Here is an 11272-nt window from a genome sequence, read left to right as displayed (position 1 = left end):
ATATCTTCTAAAGAAGTACTTTTTATTTTTAACTAAATTTTGTCTTACAATAACTTTTCTAAACTAATTTTTTTCAGATATATGAAAACACATTTCTTTCTATATATGACTATCTTTCATTTTTAATAATTCTTAGTATATTTGGACACTTTACCTTTGAATCCAAGCATCAAATATTATGCATGCTGTATTTTTTGTTTCATAATAAAAAAAATCTTTATTTACTTCAAAAAATTGTTTTCCTATGTATTTAATTGTTTTAAAATTTATATCTAATGCTGTCCTCCAGTATGAGTAAACTTCACAAGTCTTTGTGGCATATAGTCACTCTGGTTTCTTCTAGAAACCTCATGGCATCATAGTTTAACTTTTTCATTCTTTTATAATGGAAGATAGATAGATAGATAGATGATAGATAATTTTGATCATTTCACTTCCTTATTATCCTCTTATTCTCCTGTCCACCCATCTACCCACCCACAACTCTTACCCACTCACAATCCCTACCTACTCGCCTATCCAGTAAGCTTTATTTCCCAACAAGTCTCTGCTCCAACATAAAAGAATTCATTTTTAAAAGAATTAGTTTTTAAAAGAATTAGCTTTTCAATAAATCTGGATTCTAACACAAATCAATTTTATATTATGTAAACGATAAATCAATATTTGCACTCAGCATTTCCACTTTGATTTCTAAAATTTTGTTGGTGCTATACCTCTAGACTTTGGATTATAAAAACAAACATTAAAAAGAAAAATAATTAACTTGTTTGGTTAATTAAACAGTTGAAAATCTGTTTTTAATGAACCACAGTTGTATAATACGCTACAAGCTTACATATTACTACACGTTGTATTAATTTGCTGAAGGTTTTATTTTCTTATAATTAAACACTCTCCAACATAAGTATAATCTTCATTATGTACTGTTTATGAAGCCTTCTTCCAATCACCAAGAATTTTGAAGGATGGAAGATTTTTGAGCTTTTATAGAGGAACAATATTTTACTGAGAACTATTGTTTAATGTCATAACCTTACCATGGTTTAGGAACTTTCATTTTAGCCATAGGTCTTTTGATTACAACATTATTTGTGAGACAGAACAATGATCCACTTTCTCTCAGTAAGATGGACACCATTATATATCCTTTATCAATTTTTGTATGAGTAAATGTGTGAGTGTATAAACATGTGATGCACATGCCACAACATGTGTGTGGAAGTCAGAGTACCACCTCAGCTGTCATTCTTCCCCTTCCACTTTGAGAAAAGATCTTTTGTTGTTCATCGCTGTATAACTGACGTAGGCGGATTGTGGGCTTCCTGAGGCGCTCCTGTCTCTGTCTCTGACATGATCCGGATGGTGGGTCCTGGAGATCTAAGTTAACATGGTCACATTTGCACACTAACACATTATCCTCTGAGATATTTCCCAAACCACCTTTCTTCATTTTTCTGTATTTAAAAATATATAGCTTGCTGTTGTTTCATTTTGTCATAAAAGTTCCTCTCGTTTAATGAACCTCAGTTTTCAGTTACTCCAAACAGCCGCACATTGTCAGAAGTGACTTGTAGTATCCGTGCCCGTGTTCTCAGGAAGCAAAACCACAAATACATATTCCCACAAGTGTCAGGATTCAAAATAACGCGTTGCTTTCTCTACACTAATCTATAATTATATCTTGTACTGAAGTTTAAACTGTGTTAAATTTATTGCTGTATCTCCTAAACCAAAAGTTGGCTTCTTGCCTCTTCATATTTCATTTTCTACTCACAGTTGATTTAAAGCCAATTCATTTTAAAATTAATCTGTATGTTATCCTCAGTCTCGAAGTTGAAGTCCTTATGCATCCATGCCTTCTGCCTCATCCCTCCCACTCCTCCAAATCGTTTTCCAGAATTTTTAATGTTTACTATTCCTTAGAGTACTTCCATTTCATGTCTATATCCTCATATTTTAACAGGTACTTACATGCTTTACAGTTTTCAGATTCAATATTTGTAAGTTGTAATAAAGTATCTAATATCAGAATATAGAAACATATGCCAAAACACCTACAATTTTCCAAGGAATTCTGTCCTTAAAACCCACGTTGGCTATAATGTCACAGGTCTGTTTTGTCACTCCTAATCTTGCACATATGTCATGAGAGTTCAATTTCATGATACTGAATCAGAACCTTTCTATCAGGGTCTTTCTCCAAAAATAATAAGACTCGACTTCCAAAAAATACCACGGTGACTCTTTGTCTATGTCTATTTTATACATAATTTTCTTTAAAATTTTAATTAATTGATAGAAAGAAAGCAATCAAACGCCTCAGAAATGTGTAGTGTATTTATTTACTATAAATATCACCATTAGCCCATACAGTCTTTAGTTACCATATGAGTGGCTCTGGTAAGATCTGAAGACTGTTCAGACTTTTTATTTGTGCTTGGGGTAGATATTTTCTCATAAGCAACTAAGTAGAACTAATGGTCTGGCACTTAGTAATTTTAAACAGAAAAACTGTACTTTACATAATATCCTGCCCAGAAAATGTCTTCTTTGCTATTATTTTCAGCTTATCTAAAAAGCCTATCCTGGAGAAGATAGATTTTCCCCTTAATTGATGTGAACTAGTTAAACAGAAAATTATCACCTCAATTCAACTGGTAATGATCACTTAAGTACACCCTTCTCTGGAATTTGGGGTATGTGAATACAGAATGCCCACTTTGATCTAGAGGGATATGTCCTATACCATATTTGGATATCTATTCTATACTATATTTGGGATATACTTGTGCATTTTATTCTCTTTATATGCAACATTGTAATTTAACCGAGAGCCTGATGTAGGAGTCCCCTCTGTGTGCTATGATTACCATTAATGAATAAAGAAACTGCTTTGGACCTATAGCAGGACAGAAAGTAGGTGCAGGGAAAGTTAGGCTGAATGCAAGGAGGAAGGAGGCAGAGTCATAGAGAAGCCATAGAGCTGTCAGAGACAGATGTGCTGAAACTTTGCTGGTAGGCTACAACCTCATGTTGATGCACAGATTACTTGAAATGGCTTGAAATTAAGATGTATTAGTTAGCCAATAAGAAGTTAGAGCAAATGGGCCAGCAGTGTTTTAATTAATACGATTATTTCAGGTCTAAGCTAGCTGGGCAGCCTGGAAGGACAAGTGCCCTTCCCCTACAAGAGCCTCTGTATTTCTATTGCTAAATCTCAAAGTCTCTTATGTAAATAAAGTTTTGAAATACTGTTAATGCATATAGTCACATCCTTCTGACAATTGTTAATCCTAAGAGGAAGCACGATTAAGTCGATGGGGCTGCTGTATTTATGACTAGGAACAGGAAAAGATTTTTTGTTTGTTTGTTTGGGGGTGAGTGGTTGTATATTTTTCACATTTCATTCTGAGGACCACATGGAAAACAAAAGGTCTTAGTAATGAGTCTTAAGTTCCTTCCATTGGCCTTCAGAGGACAACCACAATCAGGCCACCTTTCAGCCTGGAGCCACAGGCTTATGAACCAAAGCTTTGTTTTGAAGCATTTGCAGAGCTTTTAAAAACCACTCCAAAGCCCCTGCAAGGGAGGGCTGCCTTAGAGGCTCCACAGGAAGCACATTTGGATGATTGCTTATGTTCCTGGCCACATAAAATACTTTAAGTGAAATGCTACCATGCTGTCCTCTTTAAAGACATCTGCTTTAAGGCAAATGGCAGACGTAAAATACAAAATGCATTTGCTCTTAAGATATAAGCTATTGGTTATAGGTACATTAATATACGATCAAATAGGAGAATAATGTGAAACTTGCTAGCACAGTGTGAGTTTATGTTTTTAAAATGAAAGCAAATTAGCAGAATCCTTTCTCCCAAAAAAATGTCAAAAAGAAATATATGCACATATACATTTTTAATTTTAGAAAGACTGGAAACATAGATAATAAAATTGAAATGGTAATTTCCTCTGGTTGGTAAAACTTATGGTTGGATATTTGTTTAAATTTCTGTAGTTTATAAAAGTAATGTGATGAAACATCAGAGTCATAACCAGAAAAAATAAACATTATGAAAAATTTATATCTTTCTGAGGTATTTTTTCTGCCTTAAATTTAATAAAATTCATACAAATGGAATTAGTAAGCACTTTTACTCTTCAAGCTGCTAATGTTTCTTAACCACTTCTTTTTTATGGATTTCAGGAAAATTCTATAAATGGATAAATTTTAATAAAACACTGTATTTTGACAATATCCAATCCTCTAGGTTTTATGCCACTGTAAGTAATAGAAATTTATTTCCCCATTTCTTGGAGGACTGAATTAATAATTAAAAATACAGACTAAGATCATTCCGAGTGTTGAAGAGAAACATGGGTGTCTTGCCTAAAAGGGAGCAAAGAACTTTCCTTAGCTTGAACACCAGGTTCCTCTTTCATCTTCTACCCCCCTTTTTTGTTTTGTTTCTCTGTTTAAATTCTTCCCTTTCAAGAAGAAAATACCTGGGCTTGAGCATCCACAAAGACCCTTTGTCCAATAGACTCACATTCACAGATGTTCATATTATGATTATAGAGGAATACATTTAAGCACACAATAATTTTATGATTTCTCATGCTAAAGCTCAGACATTCTCAGGATGGTGTCATGTTTATTGTGCTACGTGACTTCTAACTATTAAGTATTTTGCCAAGAGGACTGAGCTAGTGTTTCCTGTGTCTTCCTTTACCAGGACCTGTCAACATGGGTTGTGTTCACACCAAAACTGTGAAGAAGGCATCATCGAGAAGTACCACACCTACCTGGGTAATGACTGCCACACCACGTGTGCATGTGAGGAGATTGCCATTATCCCCAGCCAGAAAGTGTGCAACAAGATAGTGGCTCCATCATGCATCTGTTGAAAAGGATTCTGAGAGCTGCGATTCCAGGTGAGCACCACCAACTAGAAACTCCCTAGAACTCCCTAGAAACATTTAAAAACTGTTTTCATCTTAACATCATCAATCCAGTCCTCTTCTTGTGTTTTTGTAACCTGAGGAAGGTTATCTTGCAGGAGGAAGAGTGAGAGAGGAGAGATAATTATGTTCCTGAGGTCTCTGCCCCAGATCAGGAGGATGATGTTCCCAGACTCTGGCACTTTCCAACCTGTGAGTCACTCAGCCTACAGTGTGGATGAATTTCAAAACACCACGTGGATTTGTTTGAATATTTTCTGTTATATTGTCAATAAACTTAAAAACAAAACACTAAAAGAAGACTGAACTGATGTTAAGATGAAAATGATTTTTTCAAATGTTTCTAGGGAGATGGGCATGGAGGTGCATACCTGGACTCTCAGCTCTCAGGAGGCAGACCCAGGCAGATCTTCCACAAGTTCAAGGCCAGCCTGGTGTTCATTGTGAGTTCCAGCCAGTCCCTGCTACATAGTGAGACCCAGTTTCAGAAACGATAAGTTGTTCCTTACGCCTGAAAGCACAACCACGGTCCTGTTCCCTGATACCTGGTTTTAGGGGCCACCAACTCTGAAGACACTGGTTGATTCATAGCTGTCCCCACAGTTTGAGAATGCTCTTTATATAAGTTTATAGGAGCACATCCACAATAACTAAATAAAATAGACAAGGAAGACGTGGTGTTTAACCAGTGCCAGAGATTCTCTGTAACACTACCAGGTAGTTTACGTATAGGTTGGGTCCACAGCCATGTGGACGTGGGCCCTCGTTGCTGTTTACTCTAGGAAGGACGAGTTCAGTGAAAATGGGCAGATCTGAAATTCAGTGTCGATTCTGTTTCTGCAGACTGTGCTCATTGCTTATAGGTGAAAAATACAGCATACATTTTTACCAATAGTAAAAGTGCAGCTAATTGCCAGTTGCCGCAGAGATTCTGTCTGATTAAAGTGTCAACTTCTCAGGCCTGCCTTCATCATGTTCTGCAAAGCTAAGGAAACCAGAGAAAAGGAGGGAGAGAGGACTTAAGAGCCCCTCCTAAAGGACTGGAATTTGTGAAATGCTCTCAGGTACCACATTTACAAATTCAAGAATATCCCCATGTATTCCTGTCGTCTTCATAAAACAGAATGTCTTAGATTCCACACTGGAATCTAAGTGTGGAATCCACACCAAGTACATAATGTGCAGCACTTGCCTTCGATGCTTTCTTGATAATAAAGTTTATGCTATCAATATTTCACTAACCTATCTGACACTGCTTAAAACAGAATATCACTAGTGCTTAAATCTCTAGATTCTTAGTCAATTGGAATTCATCTATTTAAATTTTAATTTAAATATATGTGTATCCATATTAGTGCATGTAGCAGCATATTTTTCCGACTATGTGTTGTATACTTATTCTCACAATGGAACTCTTTCTTGTCACCAAGTTGCCTAGGTATGTTTGTGTCAGCACATACACATATGTATGTATGTTATGTATATTCTTGCAACTTACTCTCTTGAAGCATTTTGGGGTTATAATGTATTGCTATCAACTCTACAGTTATCATATTATACTTTAAATTTTTTGAACTTAAAATATAATTATGCCCCCTTTTCATCTCTCTTTCTTTCCTCTAAATGTTCCCATTTGCCCCATCTTACTTTCTCTCAAATTCATGACCTCTAGGCTCTTTTTCTTTTAGGGTATGTGTGTGTGTGCATGCATGTAATTTATAAATACATCAAATACAATCAGTATAGTCTGCACTATGTTACTTACACACACACACACACACATATTATATCTATGATTTCACCACTGACCAATTGGTATTGGATAATCAGTTGTATACTTTTCCCTAGGGAAGACTTTTCTGTCTCACTCTTGGCATCCGTAGCTGCCATTTTGTAATTCTGATCTTCAGAATCATTCATCTTACAAACAAAAGTTTGTACCACCGAATGCACATCATATTTGCTCTTGCCTCTCAGCAACCACAGTTCTATCCTGTCTCTCTAAGTTCTGACATTTTCATTTCACGAGTGAATTACATCTCTTCTCCCACCATACTTAAGCCTTTCTGTTCTTCATGTTGGAACTCAGTCTGTGGGGCCCCCATAGGAAGATGCTCTGCTCTGTGCTGTTGCTAATGCCATTTGCTCACAGTTTCTGGATTCCTACAGCACATTGAGTACAAAAAGATATTCTTCTGGATCCAGCTGCTCTAAAACATGGAACTCTGTCTCCTCTGTCATTCTTTATCTGGACGGTGTCTATTTGTATGCACATTCTCAGCAAAGTATTATACTATTAAAATATTGATGTTGATGAAAAAGGTTTGTATGGTCAAAATAATTTATTTGATGACTTCTAATAAATAACCAACCAATTAGTTATGACATACTGTCCTATGAAAATAATATAAAGAAAATTAACAAATTTTAATATATCTTAAATTAGTAAATTGTTTTGCTTAGATTTTTTAACCTGTTTTATTTTTTGTGTACGAGTATTTTGTCTGCATGTAATTTTGTTGACTCTGTATGTCTGGTGTCCACAGAGCTAAGAAGGAGGTGTAGAAGTCCTGGGAATTGAAGTTACTGATTGTTGTAAGTGTAAATACTTGGAACGGAGCCCATGTCCTCTTAAAGAGCAACAAGTGTTCTTAACCATGGAGTCATCTTTACACCCACATTTAGCACAAAATTTTAAGATACATTGATTTTACAAGCATAATCATGGTAATTAAACAAAGATGCCACAGCATACAAATTTGAAATAAAATTTAAGATCCAAGGTTCTGGCATTTGACAAGGCTTGTGAAGTCACTATAGTTACATGATCCATGTGTAATCTTCAATGTGTTCCTCAAGCAAGTTTTTACTGATAAGAAGTGCCAGAATGTAGCATCAAGTGTTTCGGAGATCCACTGTCTAAGCTTACAGTGCCAATCAAAATTCCACAGTGTGGCTTTTTAAGATCAAATTTGGGGCAGGAAAAGATGGTAAAGTGGGTAAAACACTTAACTTACACGCATTAGGACATGAGTTGAAATTCCCAGAACATATTGCTTCCTACTGCCAGTGACTCACCCGCTGGACAGTCTGAAGCAATATTATAATACAAATTAAAGTAAGAAGTCATTTAAGACACTTCAGAACATATTAATAGCAGGCCCACTTAGGGTCTTAGTCCCTCTTGTACTTCCGCTTCTATCTTTTACTATGAATATCTAGCCTACTCACAACTTCAATACCATGAAACATGTTCGAGTAAAATTGTCTAAGGGAGTCCTTTCCTGCACAATTCTACTTAAATGTTCTCTTTGCATGTATCTCTCTGCCTTCCCTACTGGTTTTCTGTACATTGATGCTCCTATTGTATTGTGCATACCTTTTGTTTATTCTCTTATAGAACGTCACTGCTTTAAGAGCAAATTTATTTCTTTTTTCCATTTTGTTTTTCCTTTGAGAACTCAATAGAGAAAGGAGACTAAGGGGTAACTAATAACTAGCTTTAACTTCGAAAGCAAAAAGGATGGAATTCATCGTTCAAATAAGACAAGAAAAAATTGGGAGCAAACAAATAGTGAGGTGAGATAGCTATTTTACACCACAGAAATCATTACTCTTTTTCTAATATGCTATGTTCTGTTTCTTTGAAATCATTATTTGTAAAATTAATCTCTTAAACAAAGATTGTTCCATGAGCTTTAGCTCTAATTTGGAGTTTTGATGGTTTATTCTCCTACTGTGTTTCCAGGAACACTCAAGCCAGAAGGTCTTAAAATGTGTTCTAAGAAGTTTCCAAGACGAGAAATATACTGAATAGTTCTATAAAATAAAATTCCTTCTAGAATATTAATAATCTACATTTATTTTTAAAGTATACTTAAGCATACATGCCACCGTCTGTAAAAGAATTATAAAGTAGAATGTAATATAACTGCCCTCGGGAGATGCAGTGTAAAACAGAACAAGCCTAGCATTGTTCAATAAACTGATATATTTGTGAAATAAAACAATTTCCGTTTCACTCTTGAGTAGCTCCCAAAGGGCCATGTAGTGAAAGCTTTGCCCCAGCACAGCCTCATGGGAGCTGGTACAGTTTTTAGGGGGGTTCTAGTGAGGCACCGAAGGAAAGTTGGGGGCATCACTTCTTTCCCTTTCCTAGTTTGTTCTTGTATTTCCTTTCCAGCTATGAGGCATTCCTTCGCCATCAAAGCCACCGAGTGCCTGCACCAGAGGCCTAATGCCAACAAGTCCATATGACGATGTACTAGACCCTCCCAAACAATGAATAAAAGTGAACTTAATACCAGGCAAATTGGAATTATCATTGGAATGGAATAACAATGGAAAACAAAGGTACTCAATACTATCAAAACTAAGAAACTGTGTTTTAAGTCCTCTGAAAGCTTCAGAGCATAAATTAGAATATGGAAGGCTTATAGTTGTGCAAACTCTCCAACCTTAGAAAGAGCATCATTGTTTCTATTCTGGACAAGAGAACAGGTCATAACTAATAAAATAAGTAGTCTTTATTTTAACTAGTCACTCAGTAGATACTTTTGCCTGAATTCATTTGAATATTTTTTCAAATGTGTATTCAGCTGAATTAATTTTCCATCAGATTGGTCTCAAAGCAACATTAAGTACGATATTCACTTCACCAAGAGAATTGAAAATTGTATTTAAGATGCTCAGTTGGAATTGAATCTTAAACAATTTTAATATGGCTTCTAAAATGTCATTCTTCATACTGAGCAATCTGACTGAAAATAACTTCCACTATGACAATTGGGTGTTTATTTGTATCTTGGTCTTATGGTCCCAGTTATAGCTCATAAAAGTTCTTCACAAGTGAAACTATTATTTCTTGTTGGTTATTATATGTTTCTACCCCTGCAATCATTGTGCTTGGTGCAGAGATAATAGGGCAAAAATACACTTGCATGGAATTGCCTTCTGTTGTAATTTTGTGAATTCAAGCATTTGTGTCTGCTCAGATTTGAGGCCTTCATGTAACTGTCAGAAATTTAGCTCACAATTTTCTAACACCCACCACCTACATAATGTTGAGTTGTGCTAAAGCATTGGTTTGTTAAAAAAAAATGAAAATTTATCTTCATCTTCTGGGAATTTCTTTCTGCTATTGTATCAATTATCTTTGCCATGTTCAATAAAATGCAAATTTTGTTACTTATTCCACTTTCCCATTTTCTCGCTTCACTACTATAGCAACTCCCTACATTAAGCATCCAGGAAAACACTGTTAAATTCTTTGATGAACTCAGAACTTCTGTAACTCCCTGTCCTGGGACATCATCATGTATGTGAACCTTCCAGTTTCTTTATCTCTCTGAAAACTACATGTAATGGTGCTCTTCATCTTCCATGAAGATTTATCCACATAGAAGGATGAAGAATTATCTGCAAAAGTAACCTCATTCATCTGCAAAAATACAAAAGACAGAAGTTGAAACTAAGAAGTTTGTTATCCTAGATGATAGTTAATAATTTAAATTTATTAGATTTATCTCATTCAGTGAAAATTCACATAAAAAGCCAATATTGTCATAACATGAGTAAAAATTGCTTCAGTTCTAGGCCAGTATTAATTCCATATGTACATTCAAATACACATATAATTTATGATAGATTATGTTGTGTGTAGTAATATTTAATATCTATAGATTTATGCCAAAAATAATTACGATTAATTTTGAAAGCTGATTATATTGAAAATAAATCATTCCTGCAGTACTTTCTCATCACACTAAGAGAGCCAAGATTTTTCATTCCCCCTTTAATTGCCAGCTCTCCATGAGCTAGTGTACAGCCTCATTTTCTCCCTTATTTTCTGCAGTTGCTCAACATTCTCTTCAAATCTACTTTCTCTCATTTCTACCCCTTGTTTGCCTTGACTGTCAGACCTAACCTCCCTCTTCAAATGCCCAGCAACACCACCATAGTTACTCTTTCTCGACCCCTTGTTTGCCTTGACTGTTTAACAGCCCTCACCTCCCTCTTCAAATGCATTACAGTGACATCCTGGTTATCTTTTTATTACTTTGAATCACATATTTTCTTCATCTCTTTCTCTACCTTTGGCCAAGCTTCAGTGAAGGGACTTTGCCAAACATGTCCTCATTTGTATCTTCTTAACCACCTCATAAACCCCAGTTTGTATAGAAAGCTATTGATTAAAATCTAAAGAATAAATATGTGCACAAATATTCTTTATGATTCCCTTTATTTTTAAATTAAAATAGTTTTCCCTTTCCCTTACCTCTCTCTAACTGCTTCTATGCTCCCTCACACCCTC

General features: G+C 35.5%; 1 pseudogene; it reads left to right on the top strand.

Annotated features, from left to right (window-relative positions):
- Positions 1-4744: 4744 nt before the first annotated feature.
- LOC119825590 lies at positions 4745-5209 on the top strand (annotated as a pseudogene).
- The last annotated feature ends 6063 nt before the right edge of the window (positions 5210-11272 follow it).

Source organism: Arvicola amphibius, chromosome 10 (genome assembly GCF_903992535.2).
Source record: "Arvicola amphibius chromosome 10, mArvAmp1.2, whole genome shotgun sequence".
NCBI classification, from domain to species: domain Eukaryota; kingdom Metazoa; phylum Chordata; class Mammalia; order Rodentia; family Cricetidae; genus Arvicola; species Arvicola amphibius.
This window is presented reverse-complemented; position numbering and strand designations above follow the sequence as displayed.